Source organism: Neltuma alba, unplaced genomic scaffold, assembly GCF_004799145.2.
Source record: "Neltuma alba isolate B1F8T4 unplaced genomic scaffold, ASM479914v2 tig00010128_pilon, whole genome shotgun sequence".
In the NCBI taxonomy this organism is placed as follows: Eukaryota; Viridiplantae; Streptophyta; class Magnoliopsida; order Fabales; family Fabaceae; genus Neltuma; species Neltuma alba.
Genome location: NW_021635079.1, coordinates 1,304,152 through 1,328,359, shown reverse-complemented (window position 1 = coordinate 1,328,359; position 24,208 = coordinate 1,304,152). Strand labels below are relative to the sequence as shown.

Sequence of the window (24,208 nt, the reverse complement as noted above, 5' to 3'; positions counted from 1 at the left end):
TAGGTAACAAGGTCACCATCATCGAGTAAATAGGAATCATTCCCGTGACAGAGCTAATCTTCTCTTAACCTTGTCTAATACGTAGCCATAGTTCTTCAATTTCCCCCCTGTATTACTGAGTAGAATGCCCAAGTAATTTCCTAATTCATCTGTTTCGACAAAACTAAAGAGACCAACCAGTTTCCTCCTGGTCTCAGGCAAGACATTCTTGGAGAAAAGGAGTGTTGACTTACCAGTATTAACCTTTTGTCTAGAAATATCACAGAAATGCTCCAGACACTTCATAGTTAACCTCATTTGTTCTTCTGAAGCTTCCCCAAACAACATTAGGTCATCAGCAAACATTGGATGAGAAATCTCAAGGCCATTTCTTCCCACCTTAGAGGCTCACCATCGCCCTCCTTCCTTAGCCCCTTGAATAATACGGGACAACTTTTCCATAGCAAGAACGAAAATATAGGGAGACAAGGGGTCTTGAATTTTTGAAGAAAATAACCCTTAATTCCAAAAATCAATCCTTAATTAATTTTAAGGATTTTCGCCTCAATTAACTTCTTCATCTCATAAAATATTTATCCTAAAATTTTCAGCACAAATGCTAGAAAAATAGGTGCTTGTCTACATAAATTAGTTTTAGAATCATTTAAGCCATATTTGGGGAATTGAAACTCTTCATAAACTTTCTAAATCCTCAAAATAATATTCCACAATGTTTCCCAAATTTTTTTAGACATTAAATGATTTTAATAATTATTTTCCTCCTTAATCTCCTTAAAATAATTTCCTTGAACCTTATGATTCCTTAATATCTATTTTTCAAAGTTTTAAAATTTGGGATGTTACAGGGTTACCTTTCCTTACTGCTTGAAACAGACGAAGAATCGAAGAAGATGAAAAGGAAGGTGAAGAAATAATCACGATATTGACTGAAGAAGATTACCAAGTTAAAAAGAAGCGTGTCTTCCTCCCGTTTTGGTTTGATTCTGCGGCGATGGGTGTTTTTCCTTATTTTTCAAAGCAAAGATATATTATACCACGCAAACGGAATACTTTAGCCGTACAGCTGAAACCAAACAGTCTACCGATTATTGATATTATTATTTTGAACGCATTGACTCAGTAAACCCACATTGGTAAAGATCTCTGGGATTGCCCTTTTAACATTTCGTAGAAATTAAATTCGAACTTTTATTTAAGAAAGCAAAACTCAGCTTCAAATATAAATTTGTCTTTCCATATAAAACTTTTGTGACAAAATTCTATATGGTTATAGCGCATGAGTAATAAATAAAGCTTCCTTTATGGGAAATTTAAAACCCCCTGGGGGGGGGAGCGAACCAAATTAGGCGCACAACTTTATTCTTAATTAACTAAACAGTAAGTTGAGAGAAAATACAGAACATACATGTTATCAAAGAATCGTGTATTATTTGACAATAATTATTGTCAGTATTTAATTGTCGCACAAAGTGTGGCTTCCCGATGACGAATATATACATGAAAGGAATGTCTGAACTCTTAAGAGGAATTATAGTATTTTAATGTAACCTTGTGTTAATGATATTTTAATTAACATATGGTAGGATACCACACGAATAAGGAAATAGCCACTTCAAAATCCCCTTGCCAATTTAATTTGTTGTGCATTTCACTATTTTTTAATGGGTGAAAATGCTTTTTTATTCTGTAGACCCCCTGCAAATCAAGGAGGAAAAGGAAAATAAAATAAAATAAAATAAATATAAAATAAAATAAATAAGGCAGGTTGAAATGAAATTGAAAACAAAAATAAAGATTAGACTTGATAAAACTGGATCATGTTTCCAAGAAACATATAGGGAGAATTATTATAAGATCTGAAAAAAGAATGTATTTACTAAAAGGTTCTATAACAACTAGGCAGCATATATAAGGACAAGTTCTAATCTAGAAAATGATAATAAATTCTAACTACTCACTTGTTATTGCGACTTTTAAGTTTTGATAATTATATTCTTTTCTAAAGACCTCACGCTAATTCTCCAAACATATTTACAGACAAAGATCTAAAAAGAAAAGGGCAAATAGAGAACAAGTAAGACAATTAAAAAGTCAAAAGACACTATCAGACATATAAGTCTTGAAAATTTGGTCCCTATGACATTCTATTTTGGGATGATAAAGAAAAGCCAAACACGGACCGCAGTGTTGCAAATAGTCCAAAAGAACAATCATCATGTAAATATAAGCAATAACAATGTAGCTAGAGTTCTGCATATGTCTTAGGTTTCGCTGTGGCATTTTTCAGATATGAAACAACACACATATGACTACAACCGTGGCCCATATATTTGATGAAGACATCCGGCACCTTATCAGGGTGAGCGCTGAATGACATTAATATGGCCGAGGCAAGAGATCCCATAATGATATCTCCTGTAAATTTATAGACGCATATACATGCAATAAGAGCCCACATCCTTATCGGGTTTTCCTCCAACAGAAATGCATTTGGGCATTGTTTCTGCACGATACCAATCAACATTGAGATCGAATCATCGAAGCCTTCGCGACGAGGAATCCGCCCGCATGCTTAAGCATCAAACTAATTAGCAATCAAGGTGGGAGCAAATGAAATTGTTCTCACTGCTGCTTCATGAAATTGCAAGAGAAAAAAAAAACCGAAGGGAAATGAATCATAACTAGGGGTATTTATATTTGATTGAAGGAGTGAGAACTATACACTGACCTAAGCAAATCAATGGACGGAAGCTCAAAATAAGGGACTATTTTAAGTATGGCGCTGGCATATATCACTGCTGCTATAATTGTCAGAGCCCAGAGGCTCATAGAGCTTACCTCGAATGGGAATTGCATTTCAACGGCATCAAGTAATTTTGAGACGAGAAACGCAACAGCGACGTGGAGGCCGACAAACCTATATATAAGAGCAACAAGTCAATAATGAGATCGGTGTTTCTAAGGTACCGCTTCAAATACAAAGTAACTAAAAGCAAAACTATACCTTTGAAAGGAAAACATATTTAGTACGTAGTTATAACTTTCCAAAGTAATATTGGTCAAGACAATGAACTGAACTATATTTTTCTTCTATAGAAGACTTCAAGAGAATTAAATAGAGGATCGAACCACCTTGACATGATTTTTTTAGAATTAATTATAAATATAGTAATCCACGAATCAAAATTTTATATTATGATATTTTTATTCTTTAAGGCTCTTCATTGAATCAAGTGGTTTTCAAATTTTCTCCAATGCTCGTATATTATATATAGTAGTAAGACATGGAAGGAGGTCCTATCCAATTTTCAAAAAATGTGAGGGATGGTTGATTTGATTATTAAACAAGGTTTCATAAATGCTAAAGATATGAAATCGTTCGCTGTATGGAAGGAAAACAAAACTACAATATTTTCCCCCTTTATACTATATTGGTCAATATGATGAACTCATTATATTTTTCCTCTTTTGAGGATCTAAAGAGTTTTAAATAGAGAACTGAACCACTTTGATATATATGACATTTTGCAATTAATTATGAATTATCAAGTTCACTGCAAATAATAGAATTTCCAAAAGAATAGCAATCCATAAATCAAATTTGTACATTATGGTATTTTTTATTCTTTAAGGTGTTCTATTGAATCAAGTGGTTTTCAAGCTATCCAATGCTCGAGTGAGAGAGAGAGAGAGAGAGATAAGGTAGGAGGTACTGTCTAATTCTCAAAAAATGTGAGGGTTAGTTGATTTCAAAACTAAACAAGCTAGGTTTCGGATTTGCTATGGATTTCAACTCATGTGTTGGAGAGAAGAAGAACAAAACCTACACAATTAATCATGGAGCTGCCAAGAGGAGATGCATAAATTTGGGCTAATTACTTGAGATGATTTAATGATGTCAATGATGTAAGTATGCATGCTTATATGGAAATGGATTAGGATAAATTTCCATCATTAAGGTTCAATCTTTTGGTTGAGTATAAACAGCACAGATAAGTCGATCTAACAAAAAAGTTTTGCGAGGAGTTAAAGTGCATCTTAACGTTTTAAATGAGTCCAATGTATATAATCAAATTTGGAAGTGTGAGCTAAAGTTATAGTTTTCAAAAGTGGGAACTAAGTCTGAAAATTGCAATTTTACCAAACGAATAGCGTTTTTTCCCATTTCTTTTCTATAAAACTGGTCATGATAATGAATTGAACTATAACTTGTCCATATAGGGGATCTAAAGAGTTTTAAAAAGAGGCGTGAACCACATGATATGGTTTTGCTGGAATTAATATTGAATTTCCCAAGGTTAAGGAGTTGCTAAAGACATGAAATCATGTATTTTGTGGGAGGAAAAATTAACCTACAACATTTTCACTATATTTCCCTATTTTTAACCAAGGGGAGACGTATAGGTTCGGGCTGATGATTTGATGATGTGGATGATTTAAGGGTTAGTATGCATGCGTATATTGAAACGGAGGATAAAATCCTATCATCAGGGGTCAATCTTTTGGTCAATTGAACCTAGAATAAATGAGTAAATGTGATCATGATATTATATATGGTATTAAAGGATATCCTAAGGTTTAAAGATTAGTGCAGGATAAAGGAATTTGGACGTGTGAGCTAAAAGTTAGATTTTTTAAAGTTGGCAAAGAAAATCTGAAAATTACAGTTATGGTTTGATGGTTTGATGAGATTTGACGATGTGAGTGATGCAAAAGTTAATATGATGAAGCATATAAGATCTGACGAGAGAAGAAGATAGAATTGAGCGAAATTAGCAACCTGAGTAGAAGTGAGAGAAGATTAATAGAGGAGTAAAGCAAGGATATATATACGTAAAGTGAAGCAGACTGACCTCAAGGCGCTCCGAAGAGAAGTAGAGATTGATGCAGAAGAAGGCATTTCTGAGATTTAATTTGATGCTGGGCGAAGGAGGGAGCTGGCAGCTGCTTTGGGAGGTAGGATATATGAGCGATGGCTGGCCACAGTGAAGGCGTACCGTAACTAGCTAGGGTTAAGTAAGTTGAAGCCGTACTTCGAACCAACGTTATAACAGATTTGTGTATTTTCTGAGAATTTATTCTGCAATTCACACCTTATTACAATTAATTTCTTGCAAATTTATTTTGATATCAGAACGATGTAATTATTTGTAGTATGAAAAATTCGGTTTCGATGTTAGAAAAATCAAGGTTAAAAAATATTTAAACCAGTTAAATCCGGTGTGAAGTCTATAAAATTAAAATTAAATGTTTAATCGGTTTGGAAAATGCATGAATAACAAAATGTTGTTTTACCAAAACAAAATATTTAATACATATACTGAAAGAATATTTAACCTGCACAATCAGACCAGCTAGCCAGCTTCCTTACGTAAGTCATAAAGAATGGATAAAAGGAACATGGGTCAAATTTTTAACGCTTTTAACTTGTTCAATTTTCTCGAATAAGGATTTTCGAATTATAACTATGGGTGTGTTTGGATGAAACCAAACCGTGGTTTGGAAAAGTGATTCTGGAGAATAGATTCTGGAAAGAATAGATTTTATGAAAAAGTGATTTTGAGAAGTGAGAGTGTTTGGATAGTTGTTATCAAAAGCACTTTTTATATATACAAATTACTAAAAAAAAGACATAAGTTAATATGATAATTACAGAAAAAATAGATTTTATGATATATTTTAATTTGAAGGAATAAAATTGTTAATAATATATTTTTTATTAACATAATTAATAATATATAAAATAATATAATTAATAAATAATTAATATGTATATATATTTATAAAATATAAGATTAAATATGTTTATAAAAAAAATAACAAGATACATATCCTATAAGTTCTCACACTCTCCTTTTTTTCTTCAAAAGCAAAATTTTTTTGTTTTTTTTCAAAACCACGGTTTTGGCCCAAAACCACGGTTTGTGCAAATTGGGTGGGTGTTTGGGTGACTTATCACCCAAACCATGGTTTGGGGTGTCACCCAAACGATGCCTATATCATTTTCAATACTAAAAATTAATCTTACCTTGACATTATTAACCTCAAACTTAGAGTACCTCTCTTAATCCAAAAAATTTTATCTGTTGTGTCATACGTGACTCTGATGCACAATTTTTACACTTACAAATGGGAAAAATACATATAGTTAAATGCACTAACTAGCTATCCTATCACCTAAATTAAATATATCCTGAAAACATGTACGAACCTTCTTTAAAACTGAAATTTATATTACCCAAACATCCCTTATATATTTGATATTTCATTTTTGTCCATTCAACTAATAGTTAACTATTAAGTTTGGCTCTTAATTTTTTATTTTAATTAAAAAACCCTTCTGTAGCATAAAAGTATTTAAGAAATTATATCTGCCAAAAATGTTGTTTTCTACAATAAAAAAGGATCCTATTACATATATTTTTAAAATTTCTAATATGTTGCAAGACTTATTAATTTTGATTATACTATGAAATGTAATAATTTTAATTTTTTGTCACATTTATTATTGACACTTATTTAATTAGATTCTTTCAAATGGCTAAAAATATAGTTCAATTGATAATTTTTATTCATTATTTAGTATAAGTCATTTAAGTTTGAAAAACTGTATAAGCCATTTTAATTTATTATTTAAAAATTTTTTAAAAACATTTTCTCTATAAACATTTTAAACACATTTAATCAATTATATATTTATTAACAAAATTATTCAAATTCTCAATCAAGATTTTCCATGTCTACATTAACTAAACTACTTAGGCTTCTATCCCAATGCGATAAAAATATTAGAGGCCATTAACATTGGCTTAACAACTAGTATAGAAAGTATTGTACTTTCTACACCGATGTTCAGCAACCAATGTAAAACCTCTGTGCCCTGTTTTTTTTGGGAAAAAAAAAAGTTGTTCTCTTTCTTCCTACTCCGTGTTATAGAAAAAACGTAATTAATATATGATGCGTGGTTCAAGGACTGGTACAACACCTTTCATGCATTATATACCATGCACCATAGTGTTTAATAGTTTCAAAAGCACTTATCATGGGTTATTGACTTGTTTTATAATAACTGCTCATGTCAGGGAAGAAACAAAAATAATCTTTTTATAACAAAAATAAATAAACTTTCTCCAGATCACAATTGTAAGTTGAAATGATGATATGGTGATCCCAAATGAGTTCAGCATAAATCATTTCAACTCAAACTTATAATACAATGCCACAAACAATCCTGAAATTAGTGCTTTTCTTTCCATTTGCATTATTCTTTCTTGCAATATGCCTTGGTTTGAATGCAATGGGAAGATATTTGATTTTGGTGAACTTCTTTTAATGAACGCCTTTTAGAGTGCAAGTAGTAGTATCTCCTTAATAGTCATTTCAAATTAAAAAAAAATATTTATCCCAGATGATCATTAACAAGATACTAAATATTACTCGCACCTTTAAAATATCCTTGAAAAGCGAATGGCTTGTGATGATGAGTAGTTCAGAGATTGGTACACACATAGAGCACCATCCGCAGATGATCCATGAATAGCAAACAGTTCAAGTGAAGTGTCCAAACCCAATAATATGTCAACTTGATATGTCATTCTTATTGAGTTTATTAAATCATTCACTTGTACCATTTGCTAATCATAATCATGCTGCAACAATCACCTTATATAGACTATTGGTTTTTCTATAACAAATTAAACCAAAACGTGTGTTTGTGTGTGCGTGGAGAACCAAACCACATATCAACATATAGAAACCTAGAGGAATCAGAGAAACAAACCATAGATATATACACAAGTCACCATCTTCGACCTCCCAATGGATGAAGCTGCTGAATACACACACACACCCACACACACATCTTTATTTATTTATATGCAAATGCCGAAGCTTGATTCTTCAAATGCTCTAGCAGTTTGTCTACTCAAGGCGACAAAACTTGTATACCTGCGTACGCTAGAACGTGTGAAGAATAAGGTAAAGTAAGACGCTAACCCCCTCTTATGCTCCGTGTTCCTGTTGACACACTAATATATACAATCTCAATAAAAACATAGAAGTAACACACCGACGCACACGCAAAATGGTTTATATATATTTATATCAATTGAGAGGCAAACTATAGATCAATATCATATATACCTAGATCGACCAAAGCCACAAACCACACAACACGTAGTGAAATAATGAGGAAGAAAGCTGAAGTTAGTTGAAAGAAGCACAAAACCAAACGAAGTCACGCCACGAACCAGAGCCACAATGAGTTGCGACAGAGTTGATCGAGCAATAATTGTGAAGCAGAAGGCAGTTGGCCAGTGAAGTAGAAATGCAGAAGATTTTTAAGGCAGAGGGAGAGATTTTTCAAGCGATATGGTAATGACGCAAAGAAGCATGACTTTAAAGTCGTTTCAAATTACTTTTTACCCCCCTTGTGATTAAACCTGCTGTAGAAAGTTATTAATTTTAAACAAATTAAAGCTATTTACACCAATTGTTGTTTTGAACTGAAGTAAAAAGTGTTTGCACTAGTCGCTCAAGAAATGGGGGGAGAAAGTCAAAAATCACATGCCTTATTTAAATGTTACTGGTCACAATTTTTTTCTTCGTCTCCGCAATTTGTGTAAAAGGCCTGCTTTGAAAAATGGTATTTTTTGCTAGTGAATGGATAACTGAACATCATATAATCTACACACACACGTATATATTTGTGTACGGGTGCGTGTATACGTATTTTTCTTTGTCCAATTATATCAATCTCTTTTGCTTTTAATGTTGGGCTGCACGACTGGCCACCAAATAATATACCCGTGGATAGGCTTGATAGATTGAGCATTGAAGAGCGAACTTAAAACTAAAGAGATGAACGTGAATATCGAAGAGAGCATAAACAGATCTAATTAAATATGGAATACTTAAGCCAGAGGTGATTATAACACTTTTGTAATAACTGTCACACTAGATTTGCCTTGATGCTTCATTGATTGAGGGAACCTACAACGTACAACTTGTAATGTTTGCTTTTCTATTGATTTATTATTTGTACTCTTTATTTTTTAATTTGAAATCCCTTCGCAATTATTTTCTGGTTTGCGATAGAAAAGTTATTGCCCCCCGTACGTTTGACCTTTACAATACTGTGGAAGATTTTTATTAGTACCTCTGATCCTTAATAAAAGGGGAAAATAGCAAACAAAGATCCCTTAATATGTGAAATTAAAATTTGGGATCCTTAATTTGGAAAATGGAAAATAAAGACCTAGTTTCATATTGTAAATATGAGGGTGAAATGTCTGAAATACTTCTCGACCACGTGACAAGTTGATTATGAGGAATGACAAGTTCACTTTAGCGAATAACAATTTCAGTAAACTGAATTACAATTTGACTGAAGGTATGTTAAATGACAAGTTAATTATAGAAAATGACAAGTTCGCTTTAGTAGATGACAACTTGAGTAAATTAAATCACAACTTGGCTAAGGGGCATTTTAGACACTTTACCAAGATTTCATATTTGCAATATGGGACTGAGTCTTTATTTGCCATTTTCCAAATTTAGGGTCCCAAATCACAATTTCACATATTGGGGGTCTTTATTTGCCATTTTTCCTAATGTAAGACTAATTTAGAGAAATTGAAGAATTTACTAAATTACTTTAAAATATTTATCCATATGACTTTTCTCTAAGTTAATTTGTCTTATAAATTAATATATAATCTAATGATTCATATAAGTATTTTAGAGAGATCATAAAACATGTACGATAATTAAGTAATTTAATAATTTTTTAAAATTTCTTCAAATTTGTCAACTAATCTTATAATAAAGATCAGGGGTAGTATTATGATAATTAACACTTGCGAAGCCGATCAAAAGAACATATTTGGTTTCTATAGAAAGGGAGTAAATTCATTAATTATAAAATAACTAAGTGCATCATAAATTTATAATCTTGTTTCAAATAAGTGCGTATGAAAGTTAAAATATTGGATATAGGTGTAATTTTAACCTTGATCTTATTTTTCAAGTGTAATTTTACCTCTTATCTTTTTAGTGATGTAATTTTAACTTTGATCTTATTTTTCAGATGTAATTTTATCCTTGATTTTTTTATGCAATTTTATCCTTGATTTTTTGTCGAGGTAAAATTGAATCCAAAATATTAAGATGAAATTACACCCCGAAAACAAATACGGGTTAAATTGTACAATAAGATGAGGGTTAAAATTACACTTTTACCCTTAAATGCTTTTACCTTGAGAAAAAAGCATCAATGTCAAAGTCTTAGACTAATTCATAACTTCATCGTGGTTTTCCGAAGGACTATCCGGTGTTTTGGCCCAAGCTGGCATGTCATCTAACGTTAGCTGCTCGTGGGAATTTTGTAAATTATTAAATATTACTGGATCAGAAATTGTTTCTTGGAAATTCTATGAAGGGGTAAACACTTCTAATTTCGAATTCTTTTCAAGTAATAACACTGTTTAATACGATCCGTGGTCCTAAATATAAAGTATAGATTATAGTGCAAATTCCATTATAAACTAGATCTTATATTTAAGACCAAAAGTGGTATGTATATATACCAGCCAAATTATACAACCTTCCAAAACATTTGAGTCTATTGCATATAACTCCCTAATCTTTTAGTTTTCATCATGAACACTTTGCCATTAAGTTACGTATTTTTTTCAATTCAGAGTCTGAGACTCCCACGTTACGTAATAAAAAAAAAAACACACAACATCTTACATAGCATCATATACCTTAATAATTCACTAAAACCCCCTAAACCCCTAAATTTCAAGCCAGCTGTATATAACAGCCTCAAATTCCAAAATTTAAATTTGATTGGCTTAAAGTTTTGGTTTAACATTAAACCCCCAGTAATTACTTTCTTTAAAAAATTTAATAGTGAATAGAGCTCGTTGCTTTGACGACATGATTGGATAATCCTATTATCTTCACATATTAAGAAACTACAAAAAAACAAAAAAACAAAATTGACTTGCAATGAAGTAAAATTAGTTGCCGCTTAATGACTGTGGCTAAAAAGTTTCAGTAATGACTTTTATAAGTTCTGACAGTGACATTTGTTGTCGTTTAAAGTCACTTTGGAGATGATACTTTTGCAGCCGAGACTATGGATCCATTATCTTCTATTAATGTGATGTGACAATTTCTATCAAAAAGATAACGGTAACTTAATGGCAGGATATCCATGATAACAAAAAAAAAAAATTAGGGGTTTAACTTTAAACTTTAAAATGTTATGGGATTATATGTAATTGACCCAAAGTTTAGAAGGATTTTTGTATAATTTAGTATGTATATAGTCAGCATTTTCTTTAAAAGGGGAGAAGCAAATCTAACTAGAAAGCTATTATAAATAAGATAATAAGTAATTAATGAGTAATGAAAAGCAGCCAACCCTCCTATCCCATTGACGAATTGCAAAATTTTAACCAGTTGGCTGGTTGATTAAATGATGGATCTATAATTTTATGTTCAATAATAAATATTAGGATATAACCAGAACAAATGTATTTTGTTGGATGATAATAACGAAAGCAACAAAAAAAGAAAAAAAAGAAAACCTCAAACGTTGAAAAGAAGCGGAGAACATACCTGGAATATGTGAAGGGGCATAAAGAATATGAGATTTGAATCTCTCCCACACAATCATCAGATGCCACAACTTGAAGCAGACGATAACGGCTGTAATTCATATGGAATGTGAGATTTGCCAAATATTATTGTTGGGTGCTTTGTAATTATAGGCTGCTAATATAGATCTGATGTACGTACTTAAGCAAATTCTTTAGAAAAGAAAAGAATAGAAATTCTCATATGGATCCTCCTAGAGACGAGAGGGCTATATACTTTTTTAGTCTTAAACGTAATATCTATTTTATAGTATAATTTATATCATAAAATGGATTTGACGTTTAGAACCTAAGGAATATAAAATTAAGAGTTGAAAAATATAAGAACAAGTTGCTGCAATATATCAAGAAACCATATGCGCAAGTCTACATACAAGAAAATAATAAAATCAGATGCAAACAATTTGGTAAGAAATTGAATCTTGTTCCTTGTCTGTTTTAGCCTGTCCAAGGACATGAACCTTAATGAAAGCCTTTTAATATCTTATGGGCAAAAATAGCGCAATTTTTTTATTTTTTTATGATTTTTCAAAGAGTTTATATCTAAATTAAAAAGAAACCACACCAATTTCAGAGTTTTTTTTACAAGAAATTATCAAAATTTAAAATTATATCATTTTTTTGCCCATAAGATATCAAAATAGCATTTATTTTATGTAGAATCCAATGATACAGAGAAACAAGACAAAATATTTCGGAAGTGGGGGAAATAAAGGAGCAGCAAAGGAGGAAACTGAGAAGCGACAACTGACACCCGAAATCCGAGAATGGAATATTGCGAAGGATGTAAAGAGGAGGAACATTAGTAACAGCTGGAATATAAATTAGTAATATATGAACTTAGACACACACATATTGAAACAGTTTTGATCAGAAAACTACAGAATTGAGGCCAATGAAGATTTAATTAAAAAAAAAAGGAACTCAAACGACATGATCAGTAGCAGAGATTTAATTTTGATGGCGTCTGACCTGAAGGCGCTGATGAAGAGGGTAGTGCGTGGTGCTGAAGAAGGCATATTGAGATTTAATTTTGAGAGAATTTGGAACAAAAGAGAAAGGAATATAAGAAATGGAAGTTGCAAAGAAGAGCTGGATGATGAAACGAGAAATGAAAGTATATAATGGCTAATCATTGCCAATTGTTTTTTTGGGGTCAACGAGAATCTCAGATTTATCTAATTGCTGAGAAGACTTGGTACAACCTGGCTTGCAATAAATATTTTTTTTTCTTTTTGGTTTCTGGGGTAGCAATGTGCTTTTTTAGTTTAAATATCCTTATCTTACACTTCAAATACTTGTCTGAAATTCTTCGTTTCTTCAACTGTTTATATTATCATTTTTATGAAAGAATAAAATACTTTAAACACCCTTGTGTCTTAATAAGAAGATATCTCGTCTATTGACTCAAAAAAAAAAAATCTCCTCTAATTTCAAGCCGAAGGGTTTGAAGGAGCAGATCAAGTGATGATTGATGTGGATTTGGGCTCCAATGGCCTCTACCTCTTCAACTCAATTAGAAACAATTACCTCCAAGCCTCTACCAAAAAGCACAGCTATCTCAGCTGAAGTGTCTAGATGTCTTCTGGGCTTTACATGACTTGTTGAACTTAAGGGATAGCTTTTGTTTTGTCTGTCTTTTGTTGCGCTCTATGTTCGTTCTTCTCTCTCATTTGAAGATGTCAAAAATAGAGAGAACACGTTTGTGCTCGCGCGTTTGTGTTTTTTTTATCATTTTTATTGGAAAAATTAATCTTTTGGCCTTTTAAATTTTAACTCACTTATAACTTAGTTCCTTAACTATGTCTTGCTATAACGCAGTCTCTACACTTTTCATTCGCTTAAACCTCAGTCCCTGCAACTTTTCACGTTTAATAATTTAAAAAACTGGGGGGAAGAAAACCATCTGGTTTACTTCACATTACCATCAGCAGCGTCTCTGACTCCTCTACTTCTTCACCGGCGAAGTCCTCAGCTGATGAAGCAAGAATAGAGAGAGAAGCACCAAACGTGAGAGAAGGGCACACGAGAGTCCTCCACGTCTTCTTCAATCAAATAATAGCCAAATAATTTGGCAGGAAAGAATCCAACCACCAAAATTATGACATGATCGGACGTAGAAGTCACGATGAAGGGGTTGAGATGAAGCAAGAATAGAGAGAGAAGCACCAAAAATAAGAGAAGGGCAATCATGTCGTGATGATTGAGAGAGCAAGAGCAAGTATTATATGAATCTTTATTGACTAGCAGCTATGGACCATCTTATTTGTCTTGTCAACATTCTCATTCTAACGCATAGTTTTGACCCTCTTCCAAGCCTCATGCATCATTTTAGAATTTTCATATGGTCAGCAGCCATGTCTATTAGCAACGGAAAGATATAAAGATGGGTGTCAGCTGAGGACTTTGCCGGTGAAGAAGCGGAGGAGGCAGAGACGCTGCTAATGGTAGTGTGAGGTAAGCCAGATGGTTTCTCCTCTCTAATTTTTTATCATATGGTATTAACTAATATTTTTAATGGTATTAAGTAATATTTTTTTGCCACGTAGGACAATTAATTAATGATTTAAAATAATTTAATATATGATAAGAATTAAATTATTAAATGTGAAGAGTTTAAGGACTGAGTTTTAAGCAAGTCAAAATTTCAGGAACTGAGTTATAAGTGCGTTAAAATTTAAAGGACCAGAAGATTAATTCCCCCTGGTTTTTTTTTAAATTTCTCTGAATTTGGAAATGATAGCCGGAGATATATGTGTATATAAAATAGCTGCTTGCAAATTGTTTTTCTTTGGTCTGCGAGAAAGTGGCAAATTAGTGAATTACTTTAGTTCCTTCTCAGTAACGTGCACGTTAATAGTAATGCCAACGGAGTTCACGTGGGTAGACTATATATTCCTTTGATAGATACAGATCAGCACACCTTCGCTTGCAATTTATTATATATATATAGTTGTAAAATCTTATCTTTATATGCTGGAAGGGCTATCTTATTTAATTCCGAATGAACTATTAAAAGTCAGTTTTATCTTGGGAATTTTTTTTCAAATATTTCTCGAACACAGAGTTGATCCTGTTTAAGACGTGATTTTCTAAAAAAATATTTTAAGCTTTTCAAGCATACTTTGAATGAAAACTGTCTAATAGTTAATGTACTTAATTTCTTTTTTTTTTTTTACAAAACCAATAAAATTATCTTAAAACTCCAGCTCTAACATTGTCAAAGGCTACACTTAATTAATAACTCTACACCAAGTTTCATAACCTAGTTCAAATGTTTACTCAATATTCAAGCAGGAAGCTCAATTACATGTACCCGTGATCATTCTCCTTGCTCCTCCTTGTGGAGGTGTTTGCATATAAGAATATAAATTTAAACTTTAAACTAAACACGGTTATGTATATAGAGACAATCGGAAGTATCTGAAATTAATACTTGATATAATAACAGCCAAAGTTTCTTTGGAGTCCCCACCTTCAGATTCCCTCTATGAGCTTACTCTATCCCTTTGAGGAACTTGCTCCTACTTTTGTTTCTCCTTCCAGGTTACCTCCTTTTACTTGAACATCTAGTTTTGCTTCCTCTTTTGTTTTGATAACAATTGTTGAATCCTCTACCCAAGATCAAGCTTGCATGGGAGAATCACCTTTTCTATTACCCCCTTATTGCCTTCACTTTCTTCATCTGTTTCTCCCGATCTCTCTCCCTCTCTTTTGATCCTGCTGGAGTAAAATGCCAGAAATGAGGCGTGGCTGGGGTCAAGAGAAGGAAAATGAATATTTTATTCCCTAGCCCCCACTCACAATAAAGCTTATCTCACAAGCACGCCTTCTCTCTATGCATTTTATCGGGATAACATTTTTAAAAAATTAGCCTCGTCCACGGTCAGCTATATGGCGCGTTTTGGGCTTGATAGTTTGGGCTTCCCACGGCCCAAATGCATTTTTGAACTTTGAAAAGTGAAATTACCATAGTACCCCTGGTTTATTGGTCTGGTCTGCCAAGTAAATCATAAAACTTAATCCGTAAATACTTTATAAGGATTTTATTCCTCAGTTGGCGCCTTTACCTTAGAAAATACTTATCCTAAAAATCTTGGCTTAAAAATTAACCTCTCACTAATTTTGCCTTGAATTTTCTAAGAAAATAATCCCTTTAATTTCATAAATTAGCTTTAAAGTTATCTAAGTCACATTTGGGGAAATAAATATTCTCATGAATTTTCTAAATGCTCAAAATAATATTCTGTAATGTTTTCCCAAAGTTTCTCAGGCATTAAATAATTTTAGTACTTATTTTTCTCTTTAATCTCCTTAAAATTTTACTAGAAAATAGGTTTTTTTTTGGCTAATAAAATAATTTTGATTATTTGAATCTCATAATTTCTTAATAATTTAAGATATTACTGTGGTTCCTGGTCGGATGTTTTATTACGCAGGTCTTCCCACTTGTTTTTACTATAAATTATAGTTTGATTGGATATTAAATGTTTGCCCTTTAATTTGTAGTATTTAGCTTTTCTCTTTTATAATTTACTGTAGGACTGCACAAAAACCGGATTAGCTTGGGGGGTTTACCCTCAATCCCAGGTCTGATCTGAAATTATTTTGGGTTAGAATTACTTGTCCGAAATCCGGGCACGAGATTGATCTACTAGACCATAATTTTTTTCAAAAAATGAAATAGTTGAACCTGTTTCAATCCCAACAGGAGAAAAAGAATTAACAGGGAGATGACAAAAAGAAAATAGAGTGATGAAGATTTAGGGGAACTAATAAATGCAAATGTTTCATCAACACACCCCATAAAACACGGAAAAGCTGACGGAGGGGAATGGAGATGAATCATCCAAATGACCAAGCTTGTTTAAGTTTCAGTGATAGGGGTTCTTGCCGATTTGGTTGGTGTAGCCGTCATACAGATGGATGTCTGTGAGAGAGAAGGGTCGTCACTGAACTCGATCGTTGAGAACGTAGAGAAAGAAGGGGGTAGCGATGGAGGCTAAGAGACAATGAAAGATAATAGGACTGAGAGAAGAACGTTCTAGACGAGGCAAACAAAAGGCAGAGAAACAGGATTTTTTGTTTTTTTAATAAATAGTATGGAGACATACAGGGTTGGACTGGACCAATTGATCATATGTGTCAGTCTGAAACCCAATCCAACCCGATCTAAATGGACCCTGTGGCTTGTATTACTTTGGGCTACATTTTTCGGTGTAAAGACCGGATTGGACTACTTTGAGTTAGACTGGACGCCCTGGGTTATAGGTTCACACATCCCTACTTGGCACGCAGAAGTTCAATTCATCTTGAACAGTATAATTTTTAAAGCTATTTTTAATGATGCCCATTCCCAAATTTCGTGATATGGTTGAAACACGCGCTTTTTTTAACTCAGCAAGGATGGTCACTTTAAATTGCTTCATGGAATTATAATTCTTGTTAATTAATCCCATATGGCATAAAAGAAATATTCCACATCACTATGGTGAGGTATGGCCTCCCCTTACTGATCCAAGAGATATTGGGTTCTTTGTCTTTCACAACCTTGGCTTTCATCAATCATAATTATCAGGTCAAAAGGTTGACTCCCATCTTCATCTACTCACACTGTTTCTCAAGTATCAATTGGTGGATGGTCTATCATCTTATTTGGACAAAAAGAAGAAAGCACTAAAGCAAAACAGAAAGGCAGCATTACAATGCACCGAAACGTATAGATCATTTGCTCAAAACAATTGTGTACAATGATGTTCTGCTTATCGAGTCTGTATCCTATTTTATGGACCATAGCGTAAAAAAAAAAAAAATCTGATATGAATACTGTGGACTACTTGGGCTTAACTTCTTTGTGGGCTTTAGTACTCCCCGCGAGTGGAACTGCGTTGGAAACACAGCGAGACTCAATCTTGGAGTTGCAAGCCGGTAAGTAGGTAAAAGCTTGGGAAGTACGTCAGCAATATGATCTCTGGATGAGACATGAAGAATATGGGGGAGACCAGGGGTAATCCCAATATTTTCATGTTCACTCTTGGGCTTTTGGCATTATTAATTGATTTAATTGGGCATAATTCGATATAAATGTACATGGTTGACAATGAATACATTTAGAGTTTTTATATGTTAATTTATGAGTTTCTCTCAGAAATTTTTTTTTCTCACTCAGTGTCTCGGATGTTTCCAAATTGTTATAATAGGCATTATGTCCTTGGAGAATTTTTCTTTTCGGGATTTAGATACAAATTTATCCTGAAACTTTTCGCTTTAAAGCACTAGATATTCGGGAGTTTTTTTGGCTCAATGTTGCTTTGAAAGTTTTCAAATTGTAGCAAAGTCACTTTGACCATTACCCATGTTAAGATTGACTATTAGTTGACTAAATATATTGAGCTAGGAAGTTCAATTGTCACTCACTTCAGTTTTTTTTAGGTTAAGATTTAAATTTGTCCTAGAAGTTTTTATTCAAGAGCACTGGATATCTAAATTTTCTTTTTTTTTTTTTTATAGAATTCAATGTTACCCTAAAAATTTTCAAATTGTAGTAATGTTTTAGACTCATATCAACATCACACATTATATTTAGTTAATTCGTTCTTTTTTTAAATTAGAAACATCTTTTGGGTAAGAACAATCAAAACAATTCTATGTATTACACACACGCATAGGGTTAATGATAGGGATGATTTTTATCAGTTAAAGTGTATTTAATATCCTAAAATATTTTTTTTCAAATGTGTTCAGTTTCTTAAAGTTAAAGTATTTTGTGATTGAATTTTTCCATTAAAATATTTTTTAGTAGCAATTTTAACTTCATTGTTAACTTCCCAAAAGTCCATTAAATGGAGGTATATTTATTTTCCAAGTTTTTAGTACTAAAAATAATTAAATATTAGAGTTGAAAATATGAAAGATAAGTCTAGAAAACGCTTAATATGACTATTGGAGAAAATTTAAAACTCAATATTAAAAGTATTAAGGATGAATATTGAAAATACAAAAAAGAGAAATAAAAATTAACTCAAAAAATATTTTAGAAGCAAAATTGTATCACAAAATACTTTAGAGTGCTTGACATACTTGAAAAAAATATTTCAGGGTGTTGGATAAACTGAGAAATGGAGTTAACTCACTAAATACGTCTTAAACTATTTTTTGTTCAACTTTACCCATGTTAAATGGAGTTATGAAGGAGAAAGAAAAATACAAAGAATTGTATTTGAGCATTAGTTGCAGGGACAAATTGAAAATAAATATTAACTACTCTCCAAGTTGTCACATCCCGAATTTTGAGCATAGAAGTATTGAAATTAGCCTGAATTGGGCAGGAGACTACACCCTTTTTTGGCAAAGGTCCAAGAGATTCCTTAGAAGCACAAATGGATTCTTAGGGACTAAATCGCAAAGGGAAAGTTTTTTTGGACTGAGAAAAGAAAAAGTCAGAGACTCGGAAGAAGTCTCAAGGCCTAGAAATGAGAAATAGAGATAAATATAGGCCAAAGGTTATGTTGGAGGCCTCAATGAGGTGAATTTTGAGGTTAAGCCAAATCAGGGGTAAAATTGTAATTTTATAAAGTTTTGGGTTGGTATGGGCAAAAATGAAAATTATGCCCGAAAATCCCGGGAAAATGGAAAATGGTAGGTTAAGGCTTGAATACCTCAAAAGAATTCCAGAAAAATAGGAATAAGGTTTAGAGGCCTATATGAGGCTAAAAATGACAAAAATGTCCCTAAAAGGAATTTGTGGAATTCCCAGGGTTTTGAGTGGTTTTGAATATTATTGAAAATGAATTATTTAAAGTATAGGGAGGCCTCAGATAATCAGACAAAAATAGGAGAAAATACTTAAGAAATTATCACAGGTTTTAAAAATAATTCTGTCCCCAGAAAGAGAAGATGTTGGCTTTAATGGAATTTGAAGCCTATTTACATACTATCCGGGAAAAGTCAAAGTCAAATGTCTGGAGATTGACTTTTGACATAAGAAAAATTAGAGGAATTTTTCGTGATGAATAAATATTATTGGCAGCTGGAGATAGATTCTCGAAATTGTGGAACGGTAAAAAGAATTCAGTCAAGATCACTTCGAAATAAATATGATTAATTATTTTAATTATTTTAATAGAAAAACAAGATAAGAACATCACTCCCTATTTAGGCATGTTATATAATGCCATGTGGATTTATTTGAGATGAGAAAATGGTGCCAGAACATGTCCTAGTGGTCTTGAGAAAGTCAGGACCCTAAAAAGTACCATGTATGATGCAGAATGGCAAGATATGTGGAGGAATGCCTAAGGGTTGTATTTTGCACGAATTTTATATTAATTTTCTCTCTATTTTAATGCCAAAATGATGAAGGAATATGGAAGAAACAAATATACAGTTAGATGGGAAAAGAAGATATTACATGTATACCTGGATGGAAGATACGTGTACGGACGGATACAAGACATGTGTACGGTTGGATTAAAGGCATATGGCTTGATGATGTAAGCATGATGTCATAGGACACATGCCATCACAAGATAAAAAGAGAAAATGGACGGTCCAGATCAAGTCACATATTTTTAAGATCAACGGCCCAGATTTAGTCTTATTTTCTATAAATACCCCTTCTCCTCTCTTATTTTCGTCCAACCTAGAGGAAACCTTGGGGAAGCTCAGGCAAAATAGTTTCTAGAGAGAGAAAGAAAGGCCAAGTGGTCCCATGCAAGATCAAGCTCTAAAACAAGGTATGTTTATGGTTTTTGATGTAGTTTTCATTACCCTTGTTATTGTTGAGTTTGGTTATGGATTTTAATAATTTTTGGGAGCTTGAAACCCTAGGGGGTTATGCTACACAAAATTCTTAAGAGTAGGAGAAGATGAAATTAATATTAGAATAATGTTCAAAGGCTTGAAAGAAACACGAATCAAGTGGTTTTATGTTAAAATTGGTTGAATTTTCATGATTGTGCAACTAGAGTAGTAATTTGGCCAGACCTGGTTCTTGTGCCTAGGATGTGATTTTGATGATTTTAATGCTTCCAGTATGTTTAAAATGAAAAATTGTGTGGGGTAAAGGTGAGAAAACAAGTTTGGAAGCATTAGAATTGAAAATAAAAATTTTGAATCCTAAAGGCATACTATTCGGTCAAGGCTGGTTCATGAGGAAAGAGTTTGATTTTGATTATTTTGAGCTTGAAAATAGATTCTACATGCAAAATTGTGTGGGAATAGCATGCGAAATTAATTTTAAAAATATTGTAAATCAAGCTCAAAAGTTAGAAGTTAATATAGTTCAGAAAAAACAAAGTGTTGATGTTGTTGATTACCATGGCTCTAATAAATGAATGAAAATGATGTGTTGATGCGTTTAGGGTCATGAGACCTTAAAGAAGATGAATGGAAAATGTTGAGTAAGCAACCTTAATGGTTGGAAGCAAAAGAGAGCAAGAAGAAAGCTTAAAGACATAAGGTAGCAAACTTGACCTTACTCTTATTATGTGCTTGGTATTTGCTTGCATGTATGAAATGTTTCTATGTTATATAATTTTATGAACTCATGTGTTGTGATTATGAATATGTTTGAAATGTGTCATAGGCCTATGTGTTTTATGGTTAATGCATGATGATTTCCAAAAATGTCACTATGTTATAGAAATGTTAAGTTGCAAGCATGTTATGAATGCCAAGCTTGCCATGTATGTTTGGGTGGTTATTGTTTGCTACTAAGATTCTCTCAAATCTTACCCTCCCTTAACCAATCATAATAGGTGATATGATCAAGCGAAGGATATATGAAGTGGAAGCAAGGAGAGAAGAAAAGATTTGGAGAAATTTGTTGTATTACGTTGTACACTGTATATATACCAATGCATGTTGTAAATGTGCCATTAATGGTATGTGATGATAAATGATAATGTTGGCTTGTGTAATTAGCTATGATAATGTATGGGAATGGTTAATGTATGAATAGAATGGTATTATATATGGAAAGTCTTAATCATGAACTGTTAGTGTAAGTTGGGGGATAAGCTATCCCTAATTAAGCAACAAAATAGTGATAAAGTAGAAGTATGACAAATGATCAACTCTGCCCATGGAATTTGTCATGATTAAAGTACACATCCTGAGCTTTAAAACAAGTAGTAGATTACTTAAAACGGATGTGTGTGCTAAGAGTTATGATTGCTCAAAGTTAGACTAAAAATCTAAAATTTATCAGTAAACAGTAACCCGAGAACCAATCACAAAGTTCAATCTACGGGCTTGTTTTGTGAATCGCTTGAACCATAACACTTTCCAATGCATACTCTGAGGGATTAAAGGTAGGATGTTTCACAAGTGACTTATGAATTTGTTGCTACATATAAATGGTTTGCACGAGAAAAGTTTATTCCTAAATACAAGTCATTAATTACTCTCCAATTGATAATTAATGATTTTTTTATCCATTTTAACCCTATTGAATATAATAAAGAAAATACAACCCTATTGAATATAATAAAGAAAATACGTGAGAGAAAATATACAACACACATATATTTTGCTTGGAGCATCCATTACCCTGGACTTACCTTACTTTAACTCAAAAGATTTATAGGGTGTTCAGACTAATTAGAATCAAGTTAGGTGAGACCATAAGAATGGAAAAGCTCTACCACCAAGTTACAACATATTTTTAAATACCTTTTCTTTAATAGGGACACACAAATGTGAATTTTTTTTTTTTTATCAATTTAATGTGTTTCTTGGCATATAAGAAAGGTGTACGACTGACTTACATATAGAAATAGTGTAATATATTTTGAACCAAGCTAATTTTGTAAAAACAACTTATATTGTGAACCAAAAAGAGCAAAAAAGGGGAAGATGAGAGATAAAGAAGCCTAAAATTATGATATCCTAATTTAGGTAGCTAAGGGTTGGAAATAATAGAGAGGGAAGTTATTTCCAAGGTGGAATTTTGAAATTTAGGTGAAATGACAAAAATGTCTTTGTTTTTTTTCCCAAAAAAAGGTGGCTGCCAGCTACCGCGAGTGTCGGCCACATGTTATATTCTATTATGTATGAGGAAAAAAAAACTCATTGCTAATCTTAAATGTAGACTTCTCGTTTTCCAATCAAAACATATCATTTCTAGATAAATTGTTGTCACTTTTAATTAATACACATGTTATTTCCTGGTATGTATTGGGAAAAAACACATTGTTAATCTCAAGTTTAGACTTGTCATTTCACAATCAAGACTTGTCATTCTCAGATAAATTGTTGTCATGGGTTGGAGCCACAATAAAAGAGTCAACTTATATATATATATATTGCATTATAAGGTTAATAGATCATTGGTAGCCACCCCCACCACTTTTCTTAAATAATTTATCATGTGGCCAAAAAAATCTGTTACCAAAAAAACTCTGCCAACCGGTAGCCACCATATCGGTGGCCGCCGATGAGGGATTGAACTGTTTTTTTTAAAAAAAAGAAACAAAGGGACATTTTTATCATTTCTCCTGAATTTCAAAATTTTAATTTGGGAATAACTTCCCTTTGTGTGATTTCCAACCTTTACTTTTCCAAATTAAGATGTCATATTTTTAAACTTATTTATCTATCATTTTTCCCCAAAAAAAAAAAAAACACTTGAAATGACGAAGTTGGATAGGAATTTGGAATACAAAGCAGAAGGTCTATATTATCCTTAATATGCTTGAGTCCACTCAAAGTCCACAGTTAAAATAGCCAGTAATCTCAGTCCATTCAATTTGAGATTTAGGCTTTGCATCATAAAACATGTTCAAATGAAACATAATACTTATCAAGCCCAATGTGACTTCATGCAAAATTTACTAGGAAGCATTACATAAAAAGAAAAAGGATTAAAGTGCAATCAACCCTTCAGGGATTTCAAATTGTTGCAATTGCTTAACAAATGTCTTTTAAGGCGCTATTTCCATCCCACTATATTTTAAAAGGGCGCAACGGTTGTGGAGTCCTGGAAACCTCCACCTGATGGCTTTGAGCGATTAGATATTGATGGATCCGTTAATTAGGGACACCAAGCGGCTTGTGGAGGGTTAGTGAGAGACTCAACGGGCAGCTGGCGAATAGGCTTCCCAAAGAGACTAGGCTTCCTGTTGTCAATAGCAGCAGAGCTCATGGCTCTTCTAATGGGCTTGCAGCTGTTAAGTAGCAAGGTTTTAGAAAAATCATGGTTTTCACTGACTCCTTAGAAGTGATCAAAGTGATTAAAACGGAAAGAGGAGCAAATCATCTTTTGCATTCGGAGATCATAGAAATTAGAGATCTAATTTGTTCAGATTGGGATATCAGCAATAGCTATGCACCACGAAGCATGATACAGTGTGCGGATATTATGGCTAAACAGGTGCAATGCTTACACGGGGACATTGTTTATTAGCAAAACCCCCCACAAGAGTGCTTACGTACATTGCAATAGGATATGGTCCTGGGCAATTTAGTTTCATGAGTTTTGATCTAGTTTAATCTTGCCCTGTATTACTCCAAAGAAGAAAAAAATGGCGCTATGTTCTACC

The 24,208-nt window shown here is 32.8% G+C and overlaps 1 long non-coding RNA gene across 1 annotated transcript; it reads right to left on the bottom strand.

Moving 5' to 3' along the window:
* Positions 1-7,425: 7,425 nt before the first annotated feature.
* On the bottom strand, positions 7,426-12,724 carry LOC114754326 (uncharacterized). The gene is made up of 3 exons (XR_003741152.1): positions 12,639-12,724; positions 11,629-11,718; positions 7,426-8,027 (listed from the first exon to the last, which is right to left on the bottom strand). It is a non-coding gene; the product is annotated as an uncharacterized LOC114754326 (long non-coding RNA).
* Between the last annotated feature and the right edge of the window lie 11,484 nt (positions 12,725-24,208).